This window comes from Oryx dammah, unplaced genomic scaffold (assembly GCF_014754425.2).
Source record: "Oryx dammah isolate SB20612 unplaced genomic scaffold, SCBI_Odam_1.1 HiC_scaffold_23, whole genome shotgun sequence".
NCBI lineage: Eukaryota > Metazoa > Chordata > Mammalia > Artiodactyla > Bovidae > Oryx > Oryx dammah.
This window is the reverse complement of record NW_024070207.1, coordinates 108,370,322-108,379,576: the sequence shown is the minus strand read 5'-3', so window position 1 is coordinate 108,379,576 and position 9,255 is coordinate 108,370,322. Positions and strand designations below refer to the sequence as shown.

At 39.5% G+C, this 9,255-nt stretch overlaps 1 non-coding gene across 1 annotated transcript; it reads left to right on the top strand.

Moving 5' to 3' along the window:
- The first annotated feature begins 6,959 nt into the window (after positions 1-6,959).
- TRNAC-ACA lies at positions 6,960-7,031 on the top strand. Its single transcript has one exon. It is a non-coding gene; the product is annotated as a tRNA-Cys (tRNA).
- The last annotated feature ends 2,224 nt before the right edge of the window (positions 7,032-9,255 follow it).

Genomic DNA, 9,255 nt, shown 5'->3' with positions numbered 1-9,255 from the left:
CGGTGCTAAAGAACCTGCCTGCAACGCAGGAGCCACAGGAGACCCAGGTTTGATCCCTGGGTTGGGAAGATCCCCTGGAGGAGGAAGTGGCAACCCACTCTGGAGAATCCCATGGACAGAGGAGCCTGGAGAATCCCATGGACAGAGGAGCCTGGAGGGCTATAGTCTATAGGGTCAGAAAGAGATGGACATGACTGAAGTGACTTAGTATGCATGCACATATGTGTGGCAGGGTCACACTTAATAGTTAAGTGCATGTTTTGCCATATTAAAATAAATCATATAGAATACTTAAATTTGGAAGTCTCCCAGTCTCTAAAATGCAGTGATAAGAACAATCATGACCCTTTTTCCACCTAAAGGAGAACAAACTAATAGAGCATAAGAGAATAAGCACAGTTCAGTTCAGTTCAGTTCAGTTGTTCAGTCGTGTCCGACTCTGCAACCCCATGAATCGCAGCATGCCAGGCCTCCCTGTCCATCACCAGCTCCCGGAGTCTACCCAAACGCATGTCCATTGAGTCGGTGATGCCATCCAGCCATCTCATCCTCTGTTGTCCCCTTCTCCTCCTGCCCTCAATCTTTCTCAGAATCAGGGTCTTTTCCAATGAGTCAGCTTTTTGCATCAGGTGGCCAAAGTATTGGAGTTTCAGCTTCAACATCAGTCCTTCCAGTGAACACCCAGGACTGATCTCCTTTAGAATGGACTGGTTGGACCTCCTTGCAGTCCAAGGGACTCTCAAGAATCTTCTCCAACTTCACAGTTCAAAAGCATCAGTTCTTTGGCGCTCAGCTTTTTTTACAGTCTAACTCTCACATCCATACATGACTACTAGAAAAACCATAGCCTTGACTAGATGGACCTTTGTTGGCAAAGTAATGTCTCTGCTTTTGAATATGCTATCTAGGTTGGTCATAACTTTCTTTCCAAGGAGTAAGTGTCTTTTAATTTCATGGCTGCAATCACCATCTGCAGTGATTTTGGAGGCCCCAAAATAGTCAGCCACTGTTTCCACTGTTTCTCCATCTATTTGCCATAAAGTGATGGGACTGGATGCCATGATCTTCGTTTTCTGAATGTTGAACTTTAAGCCAACTTTTTCATTCTCCTCTTTCACTTTCATCAGAGGCTCTTTAGTTCTTATTTGCTCTCTGCCATAAGGATGGTATCATCTTCATATCTGAGGTTATTGATATTTCTCCCGGCAATCCTGATTCCAGCTTGTGCTTCATCCAGCCCGGTGTTTCTCATGATGTACTCTGCAGATAAGTTAAATAAGCAGGGTGACAATATATAGCCTTGACATACTCCTTTTCCTATTTGGAACCAGTCTGTTGTTCCATGTCCAGTTCTAACTGTTGCTTCCTGACCTGCATACAGGTTTTTCAAGAGGCAGGTCAAGTGGTTTGGTATTCCCATCTCTTTCAGGATTCTCCACAGTTTATTGTGATCCACACAGTCAAAGGCTTTGGCATAGTCAATAAAGCAGAAATAGATGTTTTTCTGGAACTCTCTTGCATTTTTGATGATCCAGTGGATATTGGCAATTTGATCTCTGGTTCCTCTGCCTTTTGTAAAACCAGCTTGAACGTCTGGAAGTTCATGGTTCACATATTGCTGAAGCCTGGCTTGGAGAATTTTGAGCATTACTCTACTAGCGTGTGAGATGAGTGCAATTGTATGGTAGTTTAAGCATTCTTTGGCATTGCCTTTTTTGGGGAGCAGCAGCTGTGCAGTGCAGGAGGGGCCAAGAGGAGCTACCCCATGTCCAAGGTCAGGAGCGGTGGCAATGAGGAGATACCCCATGCCCAAGGTAAGGAGCAGCGGCTGAGATTTGCTGGAGCAACCATGAAGAGATACCTGACATCCAAGGTAAGAGAAACCCAATTAAGATGGTAGGTGCTGAGAGAGGGTATCAGAGGGCAGACAGACTGAAACCACAATCACAGACAACTAGCCAATCTTATCACATGGACCACAGCCTTGTCTAACTCAGTGAAACTAAGCCATGCCATGTGGGGCCATCCAAGACGGACGGGTCATGGTGGAGAGGTATGACAGAATGTGGTCCACAGGAGAAGGGAATGGCAAACCACTTCAGTATTCTTACCTTGAGAACCCTATCAACAGTATGAATAAGCACAAATAATGTGCAAATTAAGAATGTGAAGTTTCTTCTCTCATCCATCTCCTGGCTCACATATACATGGTTCAGGTACCAGAAAACTTTCCTCTGAACACAGTCTGTTTGGCAAATAGACGAAATCACATCTAATCTGGATTGTCACACAGAGTTAGAGATTTTCAGTCTGTTTAGTTTTGCTGCAGCAAGTTTCAACCTTCTGCACTTTCCTGACTATTTTCATGGCGTAGCTATCCCCTAGCAGCAACCCGATTGCCAACTGGATAATTATTATTTTACTCTGAGGTGTCTATATGACATCTGTTATCTTGACATTGAAATTCTTAAGTGTATACTTTCTTTAATTCCTTTGCTTGCCATGCTTTCTAAAGCAAATTCTGACTCTCCACATGTGTTATCTGTGGGCCACTGAGCTGTTCATTATGTCAATGGTAAATCTTCCTAATCTTGAGCCTCTTAGACTCTTGGGTACAGCAATGACTAGAGAAAATCTTTGAGATACTTCCATTTTCTATTTCTTTACAAGCCTAAAATCACTTTCAAAAATACCTATGAAAGAAAATAGAGCATATTAAAACAGCAATTAGCTCTATCTTTTTCCTATGTTGAATGCCCATCTTCTGCTGGATGCTTAAATAAATTAAACCTAAAAATTATTTCTGTTGAGTGTAATACTTAAATCACTTAGTAGGTTTTTATTCATTTTTAGTAAAGATATAGTAATGCATAATCCAAAATTCAACTGTGGCAAATAGCACGTGCATCAGGATTGAGAAGTTTAGTCAGTCAGTTCAGTTCAGTTCAGTCAGTCTTGTCTGACTCTGTGACCCCATGCACTATAGCATGTCAGGTTTCCGTGTCTTTTGCTATCTCCCAGAATTTGCTCAAATTCATGTCCATTGAGTTGATGATGTCATCCAATGTCTCATCCCCTTCTCTTCCTGCCCTCAGTCTTTCCCAGCATCAGGGTCTTTTCCAGTGAGTTGGCTTTTCATATCAGTTGGCCACTATTGGAGTTTTAGCTTCAACATCAGTCCTTCCAATGAATATTCAGGACTGATTTCATTTAGGATTGACTGGTTTGATCTCCTTGCACTCCAAGGGACTCTCAAGAGTCTTCTCCAGCACCGCAGTTGAAAAACATCAATTCTTTGGTGCTCAACCTTCTTTATGGTCCAACTTTCACATCTGTACATGACTACTGGAAAAACCATAGCTTTGACTATACGGACCTTTGTCAACAAAGTGATATCTCTGCTTTTTAATACCCTGTCTATGTTTGTTCAACTCCTTGTGACCCCATGGACTATAACCCACCAGGCTCCTCCGTCCATGGGATTTTTTCCAGGCAAGAATGTTGGAGTGGGTTGCCATACCCTTCTCCAGGGGATCTTCCCAACCCAGGGATCGAACACACGTATCTTGCATCCCTTGCATTGGCTGGAGGATTATTTACCACTGAACCACCAGAGAAGCATCTTTTATACATAGTAGTGTATATATGTCAATCCCAATCTCCCATTTCATGTAACCCCTTCACCTTCCCTACTTAGTGTTCTCTATATCTGTTCCTTTGCATATTTGAAGCCTGGTACCTATTTTTGTGACATGGTAAGTCCTCAATGTACATTTTTAAAAATATTGACTTAGGTTTTGAGTGATCAAGATTGCCGGGAAAAATATCAATAACCTCAGACATGCAATTCCACCACCCTTATGGCAGAAAGTGAAGAGGAACTAAAAAGCCTCTTGATGAAAGTGAAAGAGGAGAGTGAAAAAGTTGGCTTAAAGCTCAACATTCAGAAAACGAAGATCATGGCATCTGGTCCCATCACTTCATGGGAAATAGATGGGGAAACAGTGGAACGAGTGTCAGACTTTATTTTGCGGGGCTCCAAAATCACTGCAGATGGTGATTGCAGCCATGAAATTAAAAGACACTTACTCCTTGGAAGGAATGTTATGACCAACCTAGATAGCATATTCAAAAGCAGAGACATTACTTTGCCAACAAAGGTCCATCTAGTCAAGGCTATGGTTTTTCCAGTGGTCATGTATGGATGTGAAAGTTGGACTGTGAAGAAAGATGAGCACTGAAGAATTGATGGTTTTGAACTGTGGTGTTGGAGAAGACTCTTGAGAGTCCCTTGGACTGCAAGGAGATACAACCAGTCCATTCTAAAGGAGATTAGTCCAGGGTGCTCTTTGGAAGGACTGATACTAAAGCTGAAACTCTAATTCTTTGGCCACCTCATGCGAAGAGTTGACTCATTGGAAAAGACTCTGATGCTGGGAGGGATTGGGGGCAGGATAGAAGGGGATAACAGAGGATGAGATGGCTGGATGCCATCACTGACTCAATGGACGTGAGTTTGTGTGAACTCCGGGAGTTGGTGATGGACAGGGAGGCCTGGCGTGCTGCGATTCATGGGGTTGCAAAGAGTTGGACACGACTTAGCCACTGAACTGAACTGAACTGAACTGAGGTGAGAATAATGAATAAGATATGTCTTAATTGCATTTTCAGGTATAAGTTTGGGACAAGAAATACAACAATTTGTTATTTTTTCTCTATAAATCGAAACCAGAGAGTAACTCAGTCCTTGGAAATACTTTTGTCATGTAACAAAACAGACTACAAAATGGTTTTTTCCTACTAGTTTTGCTCACTCCCACAGGTCCTTTTTCAGACAAATCACATTGATCATTATTATTTTATCTGAAAAATATCCTGTTATGCTTTTTCTGCCTAATTGACTTATTCATAAAAGAGGGAGGTTGGCCAAGTCAGGTTGGTAGAGGTAGAATTAAGTTAATATATATTTATCATATGATGGATTCAAAATTTAAATTATCCAGAGACAGGGACTTATTTTGCCTCAAACCACACTGTTAGGTTTTCTTTGGAATTGCTCCAGTTTCCCATAAATGTAACAACATGTGAAGGATATAAAAGTAGAAAAATCTATTTTTCACATTCATTTTGCTTATAATGCTATAGAAAAGAAAGCAAATACTAATTATCTTGTTTACAGTCATCTAATTATTGGCAGGAGAGGGACTAAAAGCCTCCCCCTAGCAATGTCTCTCTAGATGTAAAATAAACACTGCAATTAAGAAAAAAGGCAGCAACTTGACAGAAAAATGGTTTCCTAATTTGACCATTCTGGGTGCTTAAAGTTGTTGTCCAAAAGGAACTAGTACTTTAATGAAGAGCCCAAATCAAATGAGAAAAGTTACTGAGAATTCTTTCTAATCTGTAGTGTCCTGAGGGAACAAACAGATAACGCAGGCTCTCCTGTCATTTACCAAACCTCACAGTAAAAAATTCTACTAGTAGAGACAGTTTAATAACTTTAGTTAGTTTTTTTTTTTTTTGCCTCCAGCAACAAAGAGTTCATGTAACAAAAGTACCCATGGAGAACTAGTCTTCCAGACATATCAGTGCAACACTGAAATAATGTTATGAAGTGATGGCCATAATAATAGCTGACAGCTGTTGCCCACTTGCTCTATGCTGAACACTATTTGAAGTGTTGAACATGATCATGGCATCTGGTCCCATCACTTCATGGGAAATAGATAGGGAAACAGTGGAAACAGTGTCAGACTTTATTCTTTTGGGCTCCAAAATCACTGCAGGTGGTGACTGCAGTCATGAAATTAAAAGACGCTTACTCCTTGGAAGAAAAGTTATGACCAACCTAGAAAATATATTCAAAAGCAGAGACTTACTTTGCCAACTAAGGTCCATCTAATCAAGGCTATGGTTTTTCCAGTGGTCATGTATGGATGAGAGAGTTGGACTGTGAAGAAAGCTGAGTGCCAAAGAATTGATGCTTTTGAACTGTGGTGTTGGAGAAGACTCTTGAGAGTCCCTTGGACTGCAAGGAGATCCAACCAGTCCATTCTAAAGGAGATCAGCCCTGGGTGATCTTTGGAAGATCTGATGTTGAAGCTGAAAGTCCAGTACTTTGGCCACCTCATGCGAAGAGTTGACTCGCTGGAAAAGACTCTGATGCTGGGAGGGATTGGGGGCAGGAGGAAAAGGGGACGACAGAGGTTAGATAGCTGGATGGCATCACCGACTCGATGGATGTGAGTTTGAGTGAACTCCAGGAGATTGTGATGGACAGGGAGGCCTGGCATGCTGCAGTTCATGGGGTCGCAAAGAGTCAGACACGACTGAGCGACTGAACTGACTTGAAGCTATAAAGGGGCATTCACTGTAGAATCCCATTGAAAACTAATCTCAAGGGGCTCAAAAGAAGACCAGAAATAATGATTACCTCTTAGTATCATTAATGGTTTTCTTGGCTCCATTCCATGCACATGGCAACAAAAGCTTTGTTTTCATCATGAAAGGCTTGAAAGACGAAAATTTGGGTTGTGTCCAGAGGAAGTAAACCTATTCTGTTCTACATAGAGCAGTTAAACAATGGGATAAAATAGTCACCCAATAGTTAAAAGTCTGAAACAGAACTGAAAGTATCCCAAATAGGACTGAAAACAGTGTCTATTCAACTATCTTTTGGCCTCATTTGCCTTAACAATTCTATTTGTGGTGTCCCATATGGAAGTATCTTGTATTTTAAAAGTAGAATTCAACAAGATGTATGTTATAGAAGAAATTATTTCCAAGAAAAAACATTAGTGTAGCTTAAAATTCATTACTAACCATATCCTGTACTCTGTAGTGTACTGTTGTAGGGCCTTTTGAGGAACAGATGAAGGCAAAGTTAAGATAATTAAGACTTTCTATACACAGTGACCTCTAGCAGGTTTACCAGTGACTACCATTATATGGTAGTGACTTCCCTGGTGGCTCAGATGGTAAAGCATCTGCCTACAATGCGGGAGACCCAGGTTCAATCCCTGGGTAGGGAAGATCCCCTGGAGAAGGAAATGGCATCCCACTCCAGTACTCTTGCCTGGAAAATCCCATGGATGGAGGATCCTGGTAGGCTACAGTTCATGGAGTCTCAAAGAGTTGGACACGACTGAGCGACTTCACTTCACTTCACTTCACCATTATATAGCATGCTGTCCCATTCTTTGAACCCTGAGTCACAATGGCAATAACTCCTGGTCTGCTTGACAAATAGGGATGAAGAGGAGAAAACAGTGAAATGCATTGTATATGCAAGTAGAAAATTTTAATCTATTTTTAAAAGTAAACTGAAACTGGATGAGAAGGACAATATTCAAAGAGTCCTATGAGACTGTAACTAAAATATGTATTGTTAAAGGAATGGAATGACTTCTTCATTTATTTATTCAAATGAAAAATAAACAAATACTATACAAACTGAACTGATACAATCTATAGACACATAAAACACTTTCAAGTCAAATGTGTATGCTCTTTCTAGTTGGAAAAAAAAATAAGTTTAAGGCCACTATATGACTTTGAAAATTTTACTTAAGTTTTAATACTCATCTGAGTAATATATTTTATATATATAATTATTTGAGTGCACTGGGTCTTTGTTGCTATATGCGAGCTTTCTCTAGTTGTAGTGAGCAGGAACTACTCTCTAGTTGCAGTGTGCAGGCTTCTCATTGAGGTGGCTTCTCTTGTTGTGAAGCATGGGCTCTAGGGCATGCCAGCTTAGTAGCTGTGGCTCCTGGGCTTAGTTGCTCCGTGGCATGTGGGATCTTCCTGGATTAGGGATCAAACCCACATCTCTTGCATTGGCAGGCAGATTCTTTACCACTGAGCTACCAGGGAAGCCCTGAATAATATCTTTAAAATTATTAAAAACAGTGTGTCTTGAGAGTAAGAAGAAATGTTTCTCATCTATGCAAAATTAATTTTCAAAATACAGATCAAGAAGGTGATAAAATCTGATATTGTGAAAATTAGCAGTTGCTTTCTCTACATAGGCCCAAAATACCCATATATTGTTATTATCCAAATTTTGCAAATGTTCTCAATCCTGAGTCATTTATTTACAACACTCTGTTACTGTTTTTTGTTTTTTTTTTTGCTCTTTCAACTTCAGCACACAAAAAAATAAGCCCAGAATACAGAATCTGGAGAAAACATTAACTACTTTATTTTCTGATGAACAACAACAATACAAAGCAAATCCTGGAGCCTGTGGAGAGAAAATGAAAGTTTGTTTAAAACAAATCTTGGGTTTGATTCCCTCCCCCCTTTCAGATGTCAGACCCATGATACAAACTCATGGATTGGAATCTGCTACTTGAAAGAAGCAGTTGGCTGTGGAGAGAGCCAAAGAGGCATTTTTATAACCAGCAAAGGTTTGAATTATTCATAAGGGAAATACTTTTTCTTTTTTAAGAGATAAATCAGCTACCAAACTGCTGAAGTGAATTAAACTAAACTGGTCAACAAAAATAAGGACAGCAAAGACTCCAAAGAATGAGGATAGCAAAATACTCTTGGACTTAGCACTTCACTGGAGTGGGAGGGAAGGGTGGAAGATCTTGTATAAAAATCTTTGTTTGATTCATGTCAATCTATGCCAAAACCAATACAGAATTGTAAAGTAAAAATTAAAAATAAATAAATAAATAAATTTAAAAAATAAATAAAAAAATAAATAAAAAAATAAAAAATTCTTAAAGGAAATAAAATTGTGGGCATTATATTATCTCATTTCAAAACTTATAATAATGCTACAATAATCGAGACTGCATAAGAATAGTTACACAGATCCATTGAACAAAACAGAAAGTTCAGACATATATCCACATATATGTGAAAAAAAAAAATAAATAAAGAACAATATGAACGTTTGGGTTGGAATTTTTCTTGCAGCACTATTACTTGTGAATATTACCCTGTTAAATGTGTGTTCCCTAAATATTGCCAAGTGAGATTTTCCATTCCTAAAACAAATGCTGAAAAATATCATCTTCAGTGAGTTGAGCCCATTAATATTTTGAATATAACAATATCTCACATTCTTTGGATGTGTTGATAAAGCCTTAGGTTCTTGTCTCTGAAGGTTAGAAGAAACATAATAAATATTTATGATTCCCTGACAATTTGGCTGTGGAACAACATTTTGATAGCGTTTTTGATAATTGAGAAGATTTTTAAAGCCTGTTTTCACAAATCTTTTAATGCTTTCACTTTTAA